The sequence below is a fragment of the Canis lupus genome, chromosome 23, assembly GCF_003254725.2.
Source record: "Canis lupus dingo isolate Sandy chromosome 23, ASM325472v2, whole genome shotgun sequence".
Classification (NCBI taxonomy): domain Eukaryota; kingdom Metazoa; phylum Chordata; class Mammalia; order Carnivora; family Canidae; genus Canis; species Canis lupus.
Genome location: NC_064265.1, coordinates 41,413,765 through 41,431,887, shown reverse-complemented (window position 1 = coordinate 41,431,887; position 18,123 = coordinate 41,413,765). Strand labels below are relative to the sequence as shown.

The 18,123-nt window shown below is 36.5% G+C and overlaps 1 protein-coding gene across 2 annotated transcripts in view; it reads left to right on the top strand.

Moving 5' to 3' along the window:
* PLOD2 (procollagen-lysine,2-oxoglutarate 5-dioxygenase 2) overlaps window positions 1–18,123 on the top strand; it is a 94,441-nt gene that overhangs the window by 21,239 nt on the left and 55,079 nt on the right. The window lies entirely within an intron of this gene.

Below are 18,123 nucleotides of genomic sequence, written 5' to 3'. Positions count from 1 at the left end.
TTCACCAAATACCATGGAAGCCTGAGATACTTTTTACTGCTTCAGCCTGAGAATGTTTAAGGTCAGCGTGACTATTTTTTACAATAAAAACTAGAACCTCCCTAATGTTAGATATTATCTTGTAATTGCATTTGGGGAGTTTAAGTAAGTTGGAAGATACATCTCTAAAGATTTCATGTGGTAGTGATCGCTTGATGAACATTTGTGAAATACAAAAATTTTAATTTTAATATAGTTAACTTTGTACTTTTGGGATATAAGCATCATAGCTTTCTCTTTATATTAATGATAATTAAAGATAGGAAAACCATTTATTGACTTTAATACATAGTATGAACAAATGAGTTTTCTTCCTCTCAGTACATTATAAAGATTATAAAAGGGCAGTAACAGGAAAAACATATTGTGTTGTTGATAGAAGCAGGCATACTACTAACATCTAGATATCAGAATGGAGACCAAGAAATTAGACGTAAGAAATAGCATGTGCAAAACTTATCATGGGGATAAATAACTATAGAATTAGATGTGTTTTGGGGAATTCCTCTATCATGGGAAGATATAGTAAGGAATGATCATGAAACATCAGGAAGAGATTATACTTAGTATTCTCTGCTTAATTATAGAATTTTATAGAATGATTTCTATTAAGTGTTTAGAGGAAGGTCAAAGGTCCCATGGCTTAACTGACTGGAATGCTCAATGACTAAAAATGCTAACAGAGTAATTTGTGACTTTGAGAAAATATTTTCTATTCTTATTTAAAGCCATATTGTATATTTCTGGAAAATGACACATAAATAGGATAGTTTAATCTGGAATCTCTAATATAAACAATTACTAATTTATGAAATCATTGTGAATTTTCTCCACTCTGAGAAATTCCAGAATTAAGAGCAAGTGAAGAGTGCTGGAGAGGTCTTTGATGCGAATAAATACTGATACTTACCCCTGCTCCTAGGTCGCGGTGAAATCAGACTGCACTGGGGAGCTGTTCTCTGATGAGTAATGTCAGGAACCCTTTCAGCAGTGGGAAAGTCTCCTTGTTTTACTCTTGAGAGCTTGGATTTTGGGGGATTCCTCACATCAGTGGGTCCTATGTGACACTGTGACTGAAATGCTGACTTATTCAGGTACAACCTGACCTAGTCTCCAAGAGTACCCTGCTCTGGATGGATTGATACTCCTAAGATTAGACTGCATTCAAAAGAGAGCTGTTTTATAAACATCTGCTTTAAATATGTGTATGATTACTTAATGCCTTGCTATGTTTTTGTTCTTTTTGAAGAACCAGTTAACCATTCATTTCTAATATGTTGCAGCTAGGTATTAATAGAATATGATTATACAAGAGACGGGGAAGAGAGAAAGAGAGAGATCAGCTTTTTCACAGTGATCGTCCTCTAACAGTGCTCTTTGCCAATAGCTGATATTTCTTTTCCCCAGTTGCTTTTCAACGTACATGTTCTAATCCTTGTAACACATTTCTTACTAATGACTCAAAGTGATGAAATTTATACGGGAATGTGCAACTATGCCTTGCTTATTCTACAAATAGTTTTTTTATGAGATTTTTTATTTATTTGAGAGAGAGAGCACAAGATGGGGAGTAGCAAGCAGAGGGAGAGAGAAGTAGGCTCTCCACTGAGCAGGGAGCCAGTTGTGGAACTTGATCCCAGGACCCCAGGATCATGATCTGAGCCAAAGACAGATACCCAACCAACTGAGCCACCCAGATGCCCCTACATATAGTTCTTTTTTTTTTTTTTTTTTTTTTTTTAAAGAAAACCTCTTTTGATTTCTGCCTAAAACCAATGGGAATCTAAATAAAATATTATAAAGTACAGGAAAGCTTCACATTTTAGGATTGGCTCAGTTATTATTCTGCTTTATGCGTTCTAATAGGACACTTAATCTACATTTAGGTTGTCTGATAGTTGGTGTCCATAATTCTTTCAGGAGCAAACAAATGACAAAGGAAAAGTTATAGGGATTGTATCCCCCTCAGGATAGGGAATATGGCATTTAGATATTTTTATTATTGGGGCACATGGGTGGCTCAGTGGTTGAGCATCTATCTTTGGCTCAGGTCATGATCCTGGGATATTGGGATTGAGTCCCGCATCAGGCTTGCTTCTCCCTCGGCCTATGTCTTTGCCTCTCTCTGTGTGTCTGTCATGAATAGATAAATAAAATCTTAGATATTTTTATGATCTAGAGGGGCACAGTAAATACTTTTAATTTAAACATTTTCTTACCTCTTTACCCACACAGCAGACTGAACTTTTAAGGTTAATCTTCTTAAACAATTGGGAGTTCTTCTCTACTCCTTTTTTCTCAAATCTCACATTTAATCTGTCCATCAGTTTTGTTTAATTTACCTTCAAAATATATCCAAACTGATCACTTTTTATCTTCTTTACTGCTACTACTCCTTGATCTATATCAGCATGGCCTCTACCCTAGATTATCGTAAGCACTCTCCCAATCCGGCTTCCTGATTTTATCCTTGACTTCTTTCAGTCATAGCAACCAGAGTAATCCTGTTAAACTTCAGTCTGGTTATGGGACATTTTTTTTTTTTTTAAGATTTTATTTATTTGGGCAGCCCCAGTGGCGCAGCGGTTTAGCGCTGCCTGCAGCCCAGGGTATGATCCTGGAGACCCGGGATCGAGTCCCGTGTCAGGCTCCCTGCATGGAGCCTGCTTCTCCCTCTGCCTGTGTCTCTGCCTCTCTCTCTCTCTCTCTGTCGCTCATGAATAAATAAATAAAATATTAAAAAAAAGAAAAAAGATTTTATTTATTTATTCATGAGGGACACGAAGGGAGTGGCAGGGATATAGGCAGAAGGAGAGGCAGGCTCCCTGTAGGGAGCCCAATGCAGGACTCAATCCCAGGACCCTGGATCACGACCTGAGCCAAAGGCAGACTCTCAACCACTGAGCCACCCAGGCATCCTGGGACACAGTATTGTATAGCAGTTATGAGACAGACTTTGGAGCCAGGTTATCAGGGTTCAAATCTTGGTCCTGTCATTTATAGTCTGTTTATTTTGGAGCAACATATTTAAACATAACGTTGGAATAGTTGTATCTTTTTTGGGTTTCTGGGCGCAATGCCAATGGTGGTAGTTTCTCCAGTAATACCAAGTGATTCTCAGACACCAGCCAAGTGTCTGAGAATTCAACTCAATTCTGACACCATCTACTCTGGAGATAGCATCAGATTTCTCAGGTGAAGGGCTCAGTCCTATAAGACTGTCCCCCACCCGCCACTTTGGACACTAGTTGCTAAACAACATGTGCTTCTGACCGAATGGCTATAGACGGGAGGTTCCAATGAACGTCTTCTTAGGTTCCTTTAATTTTCCAGAGTGTCTCACAGAATTCAGGGAAACACTAACATACTTCTACCAGTTTATTAAAGGACATAGTAAAGTATATGTATCAATATCCAGATGGAGGAGATGCAGAAGGCATGGTATAGGGAGAAGGTGCAGAGTTTCCATGCCCTATCCAGGCATGCTATTCTCGATGTGTTTACCAACCCAGAGGCTCTTTGAACCCAGTGGTCTTGGATTTTTATGGAAGCTTCATTGCATTGTCATGAATGACTAAGTCATTGGCCATTGTCTGATTCAACCTCCCATCCCTTTCCCCTCTCCAGAGGTCAGGATGTGGGACTGAAGGTTCCAACCCTCTAATCACATGGTTAATCCTCCTGACAACCAACCCCCACCCTTGGGTGAGGTTCAAAAGTCACTTACATTAATAACAAGATACCCATTTCACCTTTATGGCTCTGAATTATGGATGGAGGAATTGTGGATGAAGACCAAATTATATCTAAGAAATATATATTTAGTCATTCCAATGACCAAATCATTATATCACATTGTGGTACTTGGATTAAATTAGTTAATAGTATCTACATGGTAGACACTGCTATTAACAGTAGTAGTAGTAGTAGTAGTAGTAGTAGTAGTAGTAGTAGTAGTAATTCAGCAACTGTTAGGTCATCCTTTCACTCAAAATCCTCTAATAGCTTCCCATTGCATGGAGCAAAAGGAAAATCTTTACAATGACCTAGTAGGCCCTGCACAATCTATTCACTCTGATTTCTGAACTCATCTCATTTTCTCTTGCTTAGTCTCTTCTGCTTATTCTGGTGCCTGTAGTGTCCTCTCCTCACTATCCCAAGGACATATGAGGACTGAACCTATCTAAGTCTGATTCTTTGTATTCTTTGTTTCCTTTTACTGGAAAGCTTTTCCTGAGGTGTCTGCCTAACTAGCTCACTTCATATATTTCACGTTACCCTCTCAGTGAAACTGGGTTATGCTATCCAAAACTGTAGCACATTCAAGATTCTCTATACTACCCCCTTTCTCTTTAGCCCTATAAGTTAGATGAAATATTTTGTTTGGTTTTTGTCTACCATGTTGCATGTAAACTGCATGATGGCAGTCATATCCCATCTTTGAGGCTGCTGTTCTTCGAGTCTTCTAAGCTCCATGTTGAGGTACATGCTTACCCATACCATACCATCCCCACATCATGGAATTTGCCTATATCTGAGACTGTATGTAGTGCAGGGATTCTGATGCATCATGGCTGATGTGATTGAGGCTCTACTGAGTGGATGGCTGTCTCAAGGTTGTGAGGTTAATTGGACACAGGCTGGACTTGTCTGACAATGACTTGTCAGAGAGAATCATCCATATATGTATTTTAACGTATGACGTGGTTCACAATTCAAGTAAGTCACTATCCAAATTTGAAAGAAGAAATAAAAAGGGAGGAAAAACAGGCACTTAGGCAACAGGGAGCTGATTGGGACAGGTAATTACACCATAGGTGTATTTTTGTCAGTGGCAGATGAGAGCATAGAGAACCTTCTATATAGAGCTTTATATCCAGTCAAAATAGTGTTAGAAAGCCAATTTTACTTAGAAAAAAACCTTTATGAACCAGTGTTATCTTCCTGTTATTTTTAGTGTTTTGTGGATATGTACACTTTGAAATGTATCAACTACCTTTTGGGTTATTCTGTCTTTAAAACAATCACAGATCACTTTCCTGTCTTAGTTGAAATAAGTAATATTTTTCATAAAGCATTATTGTGTTAATTCATCATAAGTTTTGGTAATTCAGAATGGAATCTAACAGCTTCCTTGTTTGGAATACTATGAGAGAAAATCTCAGATTCAGCCATTTGTTCAACAGTAGCTATATGATAAAAGAAAGAAATGTGAAAAAATGAAATTATGAAAGTACTAGAAGAAAATACTATACTATACTGTTGTATAACTGTAACGGGTAGAAAGCCTTTTTAAAACCTAGAAAACATGAGTTAATGCCTGATAAAAACAGTGCTATAAAAAAAGAAATTCTGCCTGGCAAAAATCATACAATCAAAACAAAGTCAAAAGATAAATGGTAAATGGGAGGAAAATGTTTGACCCAGAAATTCTTTTTTTGGTTTATTTTACAGATACAATCTTATATGTAACAAATACTTAAATAAATCATTTTCCATTACAGATTTTTTTTTTTAGTACTGCATTGGATTGGAAATGATGTAAATACTGTCACTACCATAGTGTTTAATTAAATTGTAGTTTATCTATATGATGGAATACAGTGTAGCTGGATTACATTTGAAAATATCTCAAAGATATGTAGATTTTAAAGAGATGCAAAAAATTTTTGAACTACAAAATAGCCAGAAAACTATTAACAAAATGGCAATAAACACATACCTATCTATAATTACATTAAATATCACTGAACTAAATTTTCCAGTCAAAAGACATGGAGTGGCAGAATGAATTAAAAAAAAAAGACCCATTTTTATGCTGTCTATAGGAGACTAATTTTAGATGAAGGACACACACAGATGGGAAGTGAAGGGATGGGAAAACATATTCCATGCAAATGGAAAGTAAAGGAAAGCTGGGGTAGCTATACTTATATCAGACAAAGTAGACTTTAAAACAAAGACTGTAATGAGTTACAAAAAAGGATGTTACATAATGTTAAAGGGCTCTCCAAGAAGAAGTAGCAGAAGAAGTAGTTGTAAATATTTATGCACCTAACATATGTAAATAAATATATAAAGCAAATATTGACAGATCTAAAGGGAGAAGTAGCAACAAATAACAGTAGGTGAGTTTAACAGTAGGTGATCCACTTTCATCAATGGATAAATCATCCAAACAGAAAATCAGTTTAAAAGCATCAATCTTAAAAGATACATTAGACCAGATAGACTTAACAGAACATTCCACCTAAAGCAACAGAATATACGTTCGTCTCAATAACACATGGAACATTTTCCAAGATAGACCATATGGTTAGTCCACAAAACAAGTCTTAATAAATTTAAGCAGATTGAAATAATATCAAGCATCTTTTTTGACTGCGATGATGTGAATCCAGAAATTAATTATATGAAGAAAACTGGAAAATTCACAAGTCTATAGAAATTAAACCACATACTACTAAACACCTAATGGATCAAAGAAGAAATCAAAAGGGAAATTAAAATATCTTGAGACAAATGAGAATGGAGATATAACATATCAAAATTTATGAGATGCAGCAAAAGCAATTCTAGGAAAGAGGTTCATAGCAATAAATGCCTACCTCAAGAAACAAGAAAAGTCTCAGACAACTAATTTTATATCTCAAGGAACTAGAAAAAGAAGGAACAGATGAAGCCTAAAGTTAATAGAAGGAAAAAAAGTAATAAAGATTAGAGTAGAAGTAAATGATATAGAGACTAAAAAGACAATAGAGAATATCATTGAAACTAAGAGCTGATTCTTTGAAAAGATTAAAAAACCATTAGCTAGATTCACAGAAAAATAAAAGAAAAAAGTAAAAATTAGGCCTCAAATAAAATCAGAAATGAAATAAAAGTTACAACTGATATCACAGAAATATATAGATCTATCTAAGTAATCTCTATACCCAATGTGGGGCTCAAATTCATGACCCAAAGATGTCAGATGCTTTTCCAACTGAGCGACCAGGTGCCCAAACATCACAAATAAAAAGGATCATAAATATTATTATGAATAACTATTTGTTAACACATTGGACAAATGGGAAAAATGGATAAATTCTTAGAACTATACAACTACCACCACTGAATCATGAAGAAATAGAAAATCTGAACAGACTGATTACTGGAAAGGAGATCAAATCAGTAATCAAAAACCAGGTCCAAGATCGGGCTTCACTGGTGAATTCTAACAAACATTCTAAGAAGAATTAATACCACTCCTTCTCATTTTCTTCCAAAAAATAAAAAAGGAGGGAACTCTTTGAAACTCATTGTAAAAGGCCCAGCATTACCCTGATAGCAAAACTAGACAAGGGTCCCTGACTGCAAGGATGTCTTTCTGGAAAAGAAAATTACAGGCCAATTCCCCTGATGAACATAGATGTGAAAATCATCAACAGAATATTAGCAAATTGAATTCAGCAATGATTGAAAGGATCATGCACCATGATCAAGCAGGATTTATTCCAGGGATGCAGGAATGAATCAACATCCACAAATTTTTCAATATGATATACCACATTAACAAAATGAAGGATAATAATTATATGATCATCTCAATAGAGGCAGATAATTTGAGAAAATTCAACATCCATTTATGATAAAACCCTACAACAAAGTGGGCATAGAGGGAATCTACTTCAACATAATAAGGCTAACATAGTAATAAAAAACTAAAAGCTTTTACTTGGGATCCCTGGGTGGCCCAGCGGTTTAGCACCTGCCTTTGGCCCGGGGCGCGATCCTGGAGACCCAGGATCGAATCCCACGTCGGGCTCCTGGTGCATGGAGCCTGCTTCTCCCTCTGCCTGTGTCTCTGACTCTCTCTCTCTCTCTCTGTGACTATCATAAATAAATAAAAATAAAAAAAATGAAAGCTTTTACTTTAAGATCTAGAGCAAAACAAGGATGCCCATTCTTGTCACTTTTGTTCAACGTAGTATTGGAAGTCCTAGCCAGAGAAATTGGCAAGAAAAAGGACATTCAAATTGGAAAGAAAGAAGAGAAACTGTCACTATTTGCTGATGACATGGTATTATATAGAGAGAATCAGAATTTCATCAAAAAACTGTTGGAACATAAATGAATTTAGTAAAGCTGTAGGCTTTATGCAAAATTCTATTGTGTTTCTATACACTAATGAACTATCAGAAGGAGAAATTAAGGAAACAATCCCTCTTGCAGTTGCATAAAAAATACCTAGTAATAAATTTAAGGAAGCGAAAGACCTATATGTTGAAAATTATTATATTATTGAAAGAAACTGAAGGACACATAAATAAGTGGAAAGATATTCTATGCTCATGAATTGGAAGAGTTTATATTGCTATAATGTCCATACTACTCAAAGCAATCTGCAAAATTAATGCAATCCCTATCCAAATTCCAAAGGCATTACTCACAGAAATAGAACAAACAATTCTGGAATTTTTATGGAACCATAAAAGACCTTGAATAGCCAAAGCAAACTTGAGAAAGAAGAACAGGCTGGAGGCATCACATTCTATGATTCAAACAATATTACAAAGCTGTAGTAGTTAAATAGTATGGTATTAGCATGAAAACAGACATACAGATCAATGGAACAGAATAGAAAACCCAGAAATAAACTCACATGTGGTCAATTAATTTATCATAAAGGAACCAAGAATATGCAATGAGGAAACGACAGTCTCTTCAACCAGTTGAGTTTGGAAAACTGGGCAGCCACATGCAAAAGAATGAAACTGGACCACTACCTTACACTATATTCAAAAGTTGATCAAAGTGGATTAAAGACTTGAATGTAAGACCTGAATCATAGAACTCGTAGAAGAAAATATAGGTGATAAACTCCCTGGCATTGGTCTTGACAACGATTTTTTTGAATCTGACCCCCAAAACAAAAGCATCAAAAGCAACAAAATAAACAAAAGCTTTTTAGTTAGCTTCTTTTTTAAAAAAATATTTATTCATTCATGAGAGACACAGAAAGGCAGAGGGAGGAGAAGCAGGCTCCATGCAAGGAGCCCATTGCGGGACTTGATCCCAGGCATCTGGGATCACACCCTGAACTCCACCGCTGAGCCACTCAGGTGTCCCAAACTATAAAGCTTCTTAACAGCAAAGGACACCATCAACAAAATGAAAAGACAATCTACTGAAAGGGAAAAAAAATTGCAAACCCTACTTCTGATAAGGGGGTAATATCCAAAATTTATTATAAAGAACTCATACAACTCAACAACAATAAAACAATTGATTAAAAAATAGGTAGAGGGTCTGAATAGATATTTTCCAACGAAGAGATACAGATGGTCAGCAGACACATAAGATGCTCAACGTGATTAGTCATCAGGGAAATGCAGATCAAAACCACAATGAGATCACCACATACTTACTAGAATGGCTATTGTCAAAAAGATAAACAATAACAAGTGTTGACAAGGATGGGGGGAAAATGGGGAACCCTTGTGTTCTCTTGATGGGAATATAAATTGGTCCAGTCACTGGGGAAAGCACTGTGGAGATTCCTCAAAAAATTAAAAATGGAAATTCCATATAATTCAGGAATTCCATTTCTGGGTATTTGAAAAAATGAAAATGCTAATTTCAAAGTTATATATGTACTCTCATGTCCATTGTAGTAGTATTTACAATATCGAGATCTGAAAACAAACTAAGTGTCTGTTGATGGCTAAATCGGTAAAGAAATGCAGTGCATATATACAATGGAATATTACTCAGCCGTAAAAAGGAATGAATCTTGCCATTTGTGACAACATGGATGGACCATGAGGGCATTATGCTAGGTGAAATAAGTCAAAGACAAATACCATATGATCACTCTTATATGTGCAATCTAAAATATATATAAACCAAACTCATAGATACAGAGAATAGGTTGGTGGTTGCCAGAGGTTAACTACCAATGGTTGGTTGGGAGTTGGAAGGGGCAGATAGGAGAAATGGGTGAAAGTTTTTTGCTTTTTTGTTTCAAATAAATTGAATAATAAAAAAGTTAAAATAGGCAAAATTGGAGTGTAGGATATACATTGACAACTTTTGAAGCATGCATAAGAACAACATTATTGGTATCTCTTGAGGGAAAGTTAGCTAGAGGTCTGAGAGAAAGGACTGAGAAGGAATAGCACTTCCTAATTTATCATTCAGTCCAAAAAAGTAAATTATTAATTTGAGTGGCTGAGGAAGGAAAAATCAGTCATCTATATATATAAACATTTTTTAAATCTCTAACTTGGGAATGATAGAATGTTTCTTATAATTTCTAGCCATACTTTCAAAAAAAATAGGATATTTCTCTTACATAAAGATGAAAGTTTATGACCATTTACAGCACAAACAATAAAGCTTCTTGGGGATTTTTTTGGAGTCTTATAGTAATTTCATAGAAGGTATCTATAGTTGTAGAAATCAAATCATCTACACTTAATTTTACGTTCCCCAGTATCATATATACAGATTCAATTTTCTAGTAATCTCTTATATGGCAAGTTCAATTTGTTGAACAATGTGGAGAACTAGCAAGTTTTGGGGGGAGGATTCTGAGCGGCCAAAATAGATGCCATAAAACTTTCCAAACAATGTGAGGATGGACTCCTGCTCAGATTAAATGTACTCATTTTGTGCAAGATGGATACAATGGAAAATGCCTTTCTTTAAAAAAAAAAAAGTGTTTGTAATGTGTTCGTGACAATGTAGAGTAGAAGCAGCAAACGTTTATACTTGAAGATGAGGAGTGAAAGTTGACTTTTTTCTGTTTCTATTTTAGCCACTCCCTACTTTATCAGGTGTGCTTTTATTTATTTTTTTTTAATTTTTTTTTTATAAATTTTTATTTATTTATGATAGTCACACAGAGAGAGAGAGGCAGAGACACAGGCAGAGGGAGAAGCAGGCTCCATGCACCGGGAGCCCGACATGGGATTCGATCCTGGGTCTCCAGGATCGTGCCCTGGGCCAAAGGCAGGCGCCAAACCGCTGCGCCACCCAGGGATCCCCAGGTGTGCTTTTAATTTTGCATTCCAGATTCATTTATTTTTATTCCTTTAGGTTAGGCAGACTTCATAATGAATTTTTTTTTTCCCATTATGGAGGAGTAAGGTCATTTTGGTTCAGACACCTCATCCTTAACAACTTTCTCTTAGAGCATGGCTTGCTTGGCCACAAGTCCATTTCAGCTTGGCCTCTGCCCAAGGGCAACACTTCTTTTCATTTGTACTTGAATTAGCAAGAATATATTATCTCAGCTTCTGCTGCTTTGTACTGGTTGTTAACTTTACTATTGATGCCCTTTACTTATGAGTCTGGGAAATATTTTTAGTGCCTATGTAAAAGATGGAATAAACAGCAATAAATCACATTTGTTTGAACAAACTACATAACCTTGGGACCAGATTTTTGGCAGTCAATTTATAGTCTCTGCTAAAGCATTTGGCTAGCAGATGGGTTACCCCGTCCCACTGAAAGGAGGTTCTCATTACTGGTACATCTTTCTATTTTGGAGGTTGCTGTAACCTTTGAACCCTTGGAATTCTTACAAATCAAAATCTGTTCTATTTGTGAAAGGAGCAGCACCTTTTCCCTATGACATTAAAATGATAATCAAGGTATATTTTGAATGGATCAAGTGTGCCCTCCAGGTCATAAATCCTGGAAAATTGACCTATCCTCTTTGTATTAATGGTGATAAAGGTAGGAAATACTACTTTTCTAACATAGTCTGTTCATCCTGGATGCTTTTAATTGTACTTTGTATTTGCTGTGATCTGAACGTCTGTATCCCTTCCATATTTATATCTTGAAAACTTAACTCCCAAGGGTGATGGTATTAGAAGGTAGGGTCTTGGGGAGGTGCTTAAGTCACAAGGGTAGAGACCTCATGAATATGGTTAGTGCTCTTATAAAAGAGGCTCCAAAGAGATCCCAGCCCTTTTCACCATGTGAAGACAGATGGAGAAGGTGCTGGCTGTGAACCAGGAAAATGGCCCTCACCATGCTGGTGGTGTAATCTTGGACTTTCAGCCTCAAGAAATTGTGAGAAATAAATTCCTGTTGTTTATAGGGTATCGGCTCTATGGTATTTTGCTACAGCAGCCTGATAATACTGATATAAAATCTGCCATCTCTCCATTAATTCTTCCCCAGCCAGTTATCTTCTTTAAAATAAGATAGAGGAGATCTGTTTGTTTGTTTGTTTGTTTGTTTGTTTTCTTCTCAAATATAATGAGGCAGGGAGGTGTTGAATCTTTTTTTCAGGTAGAAAAATTCTCAATCCCTCGACTATTCAATATGTGAAATAATTGCCAGACCTTCAGCTGTGCTTGGTCAGTCTCTATGTTTGTCAAAATTTTCCTCAATGTATCATGCCAAATATCTCATAATTTTCCATGGATGGGCTGCACTGGTTACAGAGGGATCATCACCTCTCTTGTTAAGGTAGTTTTTTTGTTTGTTTTGGCTAGCTGTCTCACATATTGACTCATATTTGAGTTTATATTCAGGTAAAGCCCTTAGGACACTTTTTATTCTTTATTTTTTTAAATCATGTTTTACTTACCCTGATTGAAGTCTTCCTTCCCACGATCATTCTTGGTGTTTAAATTTTAGTTTCCCTTTCTAAACTCTAGACACAATTTGGTGGACCTCACTGTATGGTTTTTGGCAGTAATCAATCCTTGCATTTTTATCTCCATGTTGCTGGGAAAGGCATGTTGCTGGATGTAGATGCCAAGTGGATCTCCTTTATTTATTTTTTTTTAAGATTTTATTTATTCATGAGAGAGAGAGAGAGAGAGAGAGGCAGAGACACAGGCAGAGGGAGAAGCGGGCTCCATGCAGGGAGCCTGACATGGGACTTGATCCCGGGTTTCCAGGATCAGGCCCTGGGCTAAAGGCGGTGCTAAACCGCTGAGCCACCCAGGCTGCCCTCCTTTAGTTTTTTTCTTGTCAATCAACCTTTAGGTTGAGTTCTTAAAATTTAGGTCATGCATAGGGATGTGAGGGATGGTGGGGTATGGTGAGGTATTACCAAAGAGAGTTATTGATTTGGAGTTCTGAATAAAGTTTGTTCTTTTCTTTTTACACAGTTTGAATAGATTCATATGTATATATTCATATACATATACTCATGGTCATATGTATATGTTAATGTTTTTCTAAAATGTGTTAATACTTTTGCGATTAGGTGAATATAAATTTATTCAAACAAATCTACTTAAATTTATTAAGTCTGTATTTAAATCAAGGTTTTCCTCCATCTATGATTACTATGATTAATATAGTTATGAAGGGCCCACACACCTCACTCTAAAATTCTGATGTTATCGTAGTTATACAAGTTTTACTGACTACAGAGATACCAATTTTGATGTTTTTTTGCAATATAATTATCTGTTTGTATGCTATTCTTAAATGCCTTTGAGCTTTCATAGCACTGTGAAAGCAACTAGCTGCTAGGAATTTTTGGACATAATATAAATATCTCTTTTGACCGTGTCTTGAAATTTATCTTCTAGTCAATACTAGGTTACCTAGTAGACTAAACATGGGTATGTGTATATATGTGTATATATATATATATATATATATATATATATATATGTATATATGTGTATATATATATATATGTATATATGTGTATATATATATATATATATATATATATATATATATCATCAGGAAACATGGGAAACCCAAAAAGAAAATCAGAAAACCTTTTGAAAAAGGCAATTATAATTTTAGTGTATGTACAATTTTTTATTTAAAAAAAGTTTAAAAATGCATATTATGGTTTGAAATACTTATGAGTGACAGGTGGTCTTTTTCTACTTTGACCTTTTGGTGCCTAAAACCTTTGGTGGTCTAAGTCTGGTCCTGTTTCACTTGGTATGTGGTCTTGGTTGGACTTCTGGCTCTAGGAAGAGTTTATCCTTAACTTAATGCCTCCCTACCATTTGGCTCCTGGACCATCTGTCATCCAGTCTTTTCTGCATAACTGGCAGTACTCACCTTCTCTAATCCCACCGCACATGTTGCTACAGTGACCAGATTGTCCTGATTTGCTCAGGACATTCCAAGTTTAAAAACTGAAATCCCTGTGCTCTGAGAACCTCCTGATTGCTGGGCAGCCTGGGGTGGTTGGTCATCCTGCATACTACCCTTTCCGGTACTACCTCATGGCACATCTCTTGATTACTGTGTATCTGTGCACTGTCCAGAGTGGGCAGTGGAAGCTCAAGCACCCCTCTGAATGCTAATGCTAATGTGGGAAGCTGTTCCCTGTGATTAGTGATTGGAAGGTTGTTTTTTTTTTTTTTTTTTGTTTTGTTTTTTTTAATATTTCCTTTTCTCTCCTCTTTACTACAAAAATCCTAAGGAATTCTTTGATGTCTCTTTGGCACATCCGTTTTAGGTTTTATCTTTGTTGAAATTTTTGGCATTAATTGTTCTTAAGGAATTTTTGTTTTGAATTACTGTTTTCTTTTTAACAATTCCAGAAAATGAAATTTGTTTTCTTGGTACCTACACACTGTAACTTTGGTTTAATTGTCATAGTGTTTGGGTGACTCAGTACTTCAGAAAGCAACAAAACTGTTCAATAAGACCTAGGAATACCATGCTTTTAATAATTGAGAAACTTGAGTTCCAGTCCTAGATTGGCTATCACTGAGTTGCAGGATCCCAGACAAGTCTTGTTTTCTCTTTAGGTCTTGGTTTCCTCCTCTGTAAAAGAAGTGGGCTTTGCTACATTATTCATGAGTTCACAATTTACATTAATATAAAATGACTAGGCTACCTGGGTGGCTCTGGCAGTTAAGCTTCTACCTTGAGCTCAGGTAATGATCCCAGGGTCCTGGAATCAAGCCCCACATCCGGTTCCCCGCTGAACAGGGAATCTACCTCTTCTCCCTCTGCTCCCTTCCCACTACTTGTGCATTCTCTCTCTCTCTCTCTCTCTCTCTCTCTCTCTAAATAAACAAAATCTTTAAAAAAATGAAATGACTCTCGGGGGGATGGGGGTGGGAACAGAGTGCAATTGGCTTGTGTATCAAATACTTCTTCTCTGGAGCCTGTTTGGAGTCTTTTCTGTCTCTCTGTAACTAGCCCTTTATCAGACACATAACTAGTTAGGCCCATAATGTCTTATTCAGTTGAAGATTTGCTGCCTATAACTAGAAGCATGTTGGGTCTGGTATCCTCAAGGCCATCCATCACCAGATTCAACCATTCATTAGGAGGACTAAGAGGATTTATCATATAAGTCATACTCATTGTTGTGATTTATTATAGTGAAAGGATATTAAGCAAAATCAGCAAAGGGAAAAAGGTACCTAGCCAATCCAGGGAAATCAGACACAGCTTCCAATAGTCTTTCCCAGTGGAGTCCCACAGGGTTTGTTTAATTCCCCTACCAACTAACTGTGACAACACATGTTTTATTAGGAAAGCTCATTAGAGACTCAGTGCCCATGGTTTTTAGTGGGGGCTGGTCACATATGCCTCTGTATCAAAATTCCAAACTTATAGAAGGAAAGCAGCTGTTCAGCATAAGTACATTGTTTCTCAATTTTAGGGACAGTGAACCATTATTATTGGGAATGATGGGAACCCTCCCCAAATCCAATTTTCCAGATGACAGCCAAGGACCTTCCCTGCATACAGGTCTTTCTAAGGATAGAAGTTTCAGGCTTGCTATGTTATCTCTTTTCTACACATGTAGTAAAACTCAGAGTTTACATCTAGTCTCTTGACTTCTCACTAGCAAGTAAGTCCACATGAATCATCATAAAGAAATGAATTTTGAGAAATAGCTGAAGGTCTGTCTATTTCTGGCTTTGCTAATAACAGATTGAGTGACTTCAGTGAAATTGTTTAATTTATTTAAACCTTACTTTTGGGCAGCCCAGGTGGCTCAGCAGTTTAGTGCCACCTTCAACCCAGGGCATGATCCTGGAGACCTGGGATGGAGTCCCACATCGGGCTCCCTGCATGGAGCCTGCTTCTCCTTCTGCCGGCGTCTCTGCCTCTGTCTCTCTCTCTCTCTCTCTCTCTGTGTCTCTCATGAATAAATAAATAAAATCTTTAAAAAATAATAAACCTTACTTTCTTCATCTATGAATTGGAGATAATAAAGCTAATGACAGGGATTTTGTTGAGAACAAATTATTTTACACACACATTCACATGAAGCATAGCATTACTTGTTCCCAAATCTACTCATTCAACAAATGTTTATTAAGAACCTGCTATATGCTAAACACTGATACAGTTTGGAGGTGTAGTGTTGAGAAAAAGACATCCTGTAAGACATTTATAGTCTAGCTGGTGGGAGAGACTTTAATCTCAAGTAATAATCGTGAATGTTGATATATAATTTGTGGTAAGTGCCCTGAAAGAGAGGTAGTCAGGGAAAGTCTCCCGAAAGAAATGGCCTATTGGAAGAATCTGAAATTTCAATAGCCAGTGACTCCATCAAGAGTTCAGGAGGAGAATTAAATAATGATGTTGTATAGGCTCTCTCTTTGGGAAGAAGCAAATGCTGTTGGAGAATCAAAAAAGGCCAGGCCATTGGAGCAGAGAGAACAAAGGAGGGAGAGGTAATGGGTGACACTGAAGAGGGGCACAGTTAAGGACCACATTGAGGTGAAGGAGCTTGGGTACCCTCCTAAGGGCAATGCAAAGCCATTTAAGGGTATTTAGCAGTGGAATGACATGTTCAGATATCTAAGTGTTTTGAAAAGATCACTCTGATTGCTTTGTAGAACTATGAGTGGAGTGGGTTAAGTGGGTTTAGGGGGCTGTTGCATATCTGTATTTTCTTGCTAAATTATTTGAATAAATAGCTTCAACCTGAACTGTTTTTTACATAGGTTGGGTTTGTATGTGTGTGTTTCAGTCATTACTAGCATCATAAAATCTTGAGAGTTGGAAGAGAAATCAGATTCTTGAGTATATAACTCTGGTAGAGAAAAAGAGTTATAACCTGCTGAGATTTGTACAACTATTGCCTACCTCATCCATGGATTTGTTGAGTAGAAATAAGAAGATACTATTTATGTAGATATATGTAGACCTTAAAATGTGTCAGCCACTTAGCATATATTAATCGATTTAATTCTTACAGCAAACCTATCTGGCAGGTGTTATTTTACATACATATTATAGATGAGATATATATGAAACACACATAGCTGACCAATTTCTAACAAATAAATGGTAGAGCTGGGATTTGAACCCAACTACTTGTCTTCAGATTCATATGGCCAACTACAGTAGCAAACCATGACTCCTAGGCCTAATCTGACTCACTGTTTTTGTAAAGAAAGACCAGAAAATTGATAATCCTTTTTTTTTTTTAAAGTGTTTAAAAAATGAAAAGAGTCAAGACAGACATTATATGTGGTCCACAAAGTCCCAATATTTACTATTGGGACTCCTGGGTGGGCTTGGCTGTTGAGCCTCGGCCTTTGGCCTGGGGAGAGATCCCCTGTTTGGTCTGAGGATCAGGGATCGAGTCCCACATCGGGCTCCCTGTGGGGACCCTGCTTCTCCCTCAATCTGTGTCTCTGCCTCTCTCTCTCTCTCTGTGTGTCTCTCATGAATAAATAAATAAAATCTTTAAAAAAATAAAATATTTACTGTTTGTCCTTTTACAGTGAAAGTTTACTAGCCTCTGCCTCTATGCTAACCATTACTAGGAAGATGCAATATGTTCCTTTAATAGAAAATTCAGAGTCGCTGATCTTTATAGATAAAGGACATATCTGGTTATAAAATAAGTTAGGTGAAGAGTGAGAATAGTATATTTGTAGCTCCTATTTTAGAATTCTTTTCTTGATATCTGCAAATTTAAAATTGAGGACTTGTTTGTGAAAAAATTTTCTTGGAAAAATGAGAGATTTATCCTTCAGTAATGGGTTCAAAGGCAGCTAGTGCTAAGTTACTTAATGTAGTACTGTCCTTAAGACAACGAATTTCAGATGAATTTTATGTGCAGCTTTAGCATTTGCAGATGGTATATTAACAAAATTTTTTTTTTCAAAAATTTTCTAT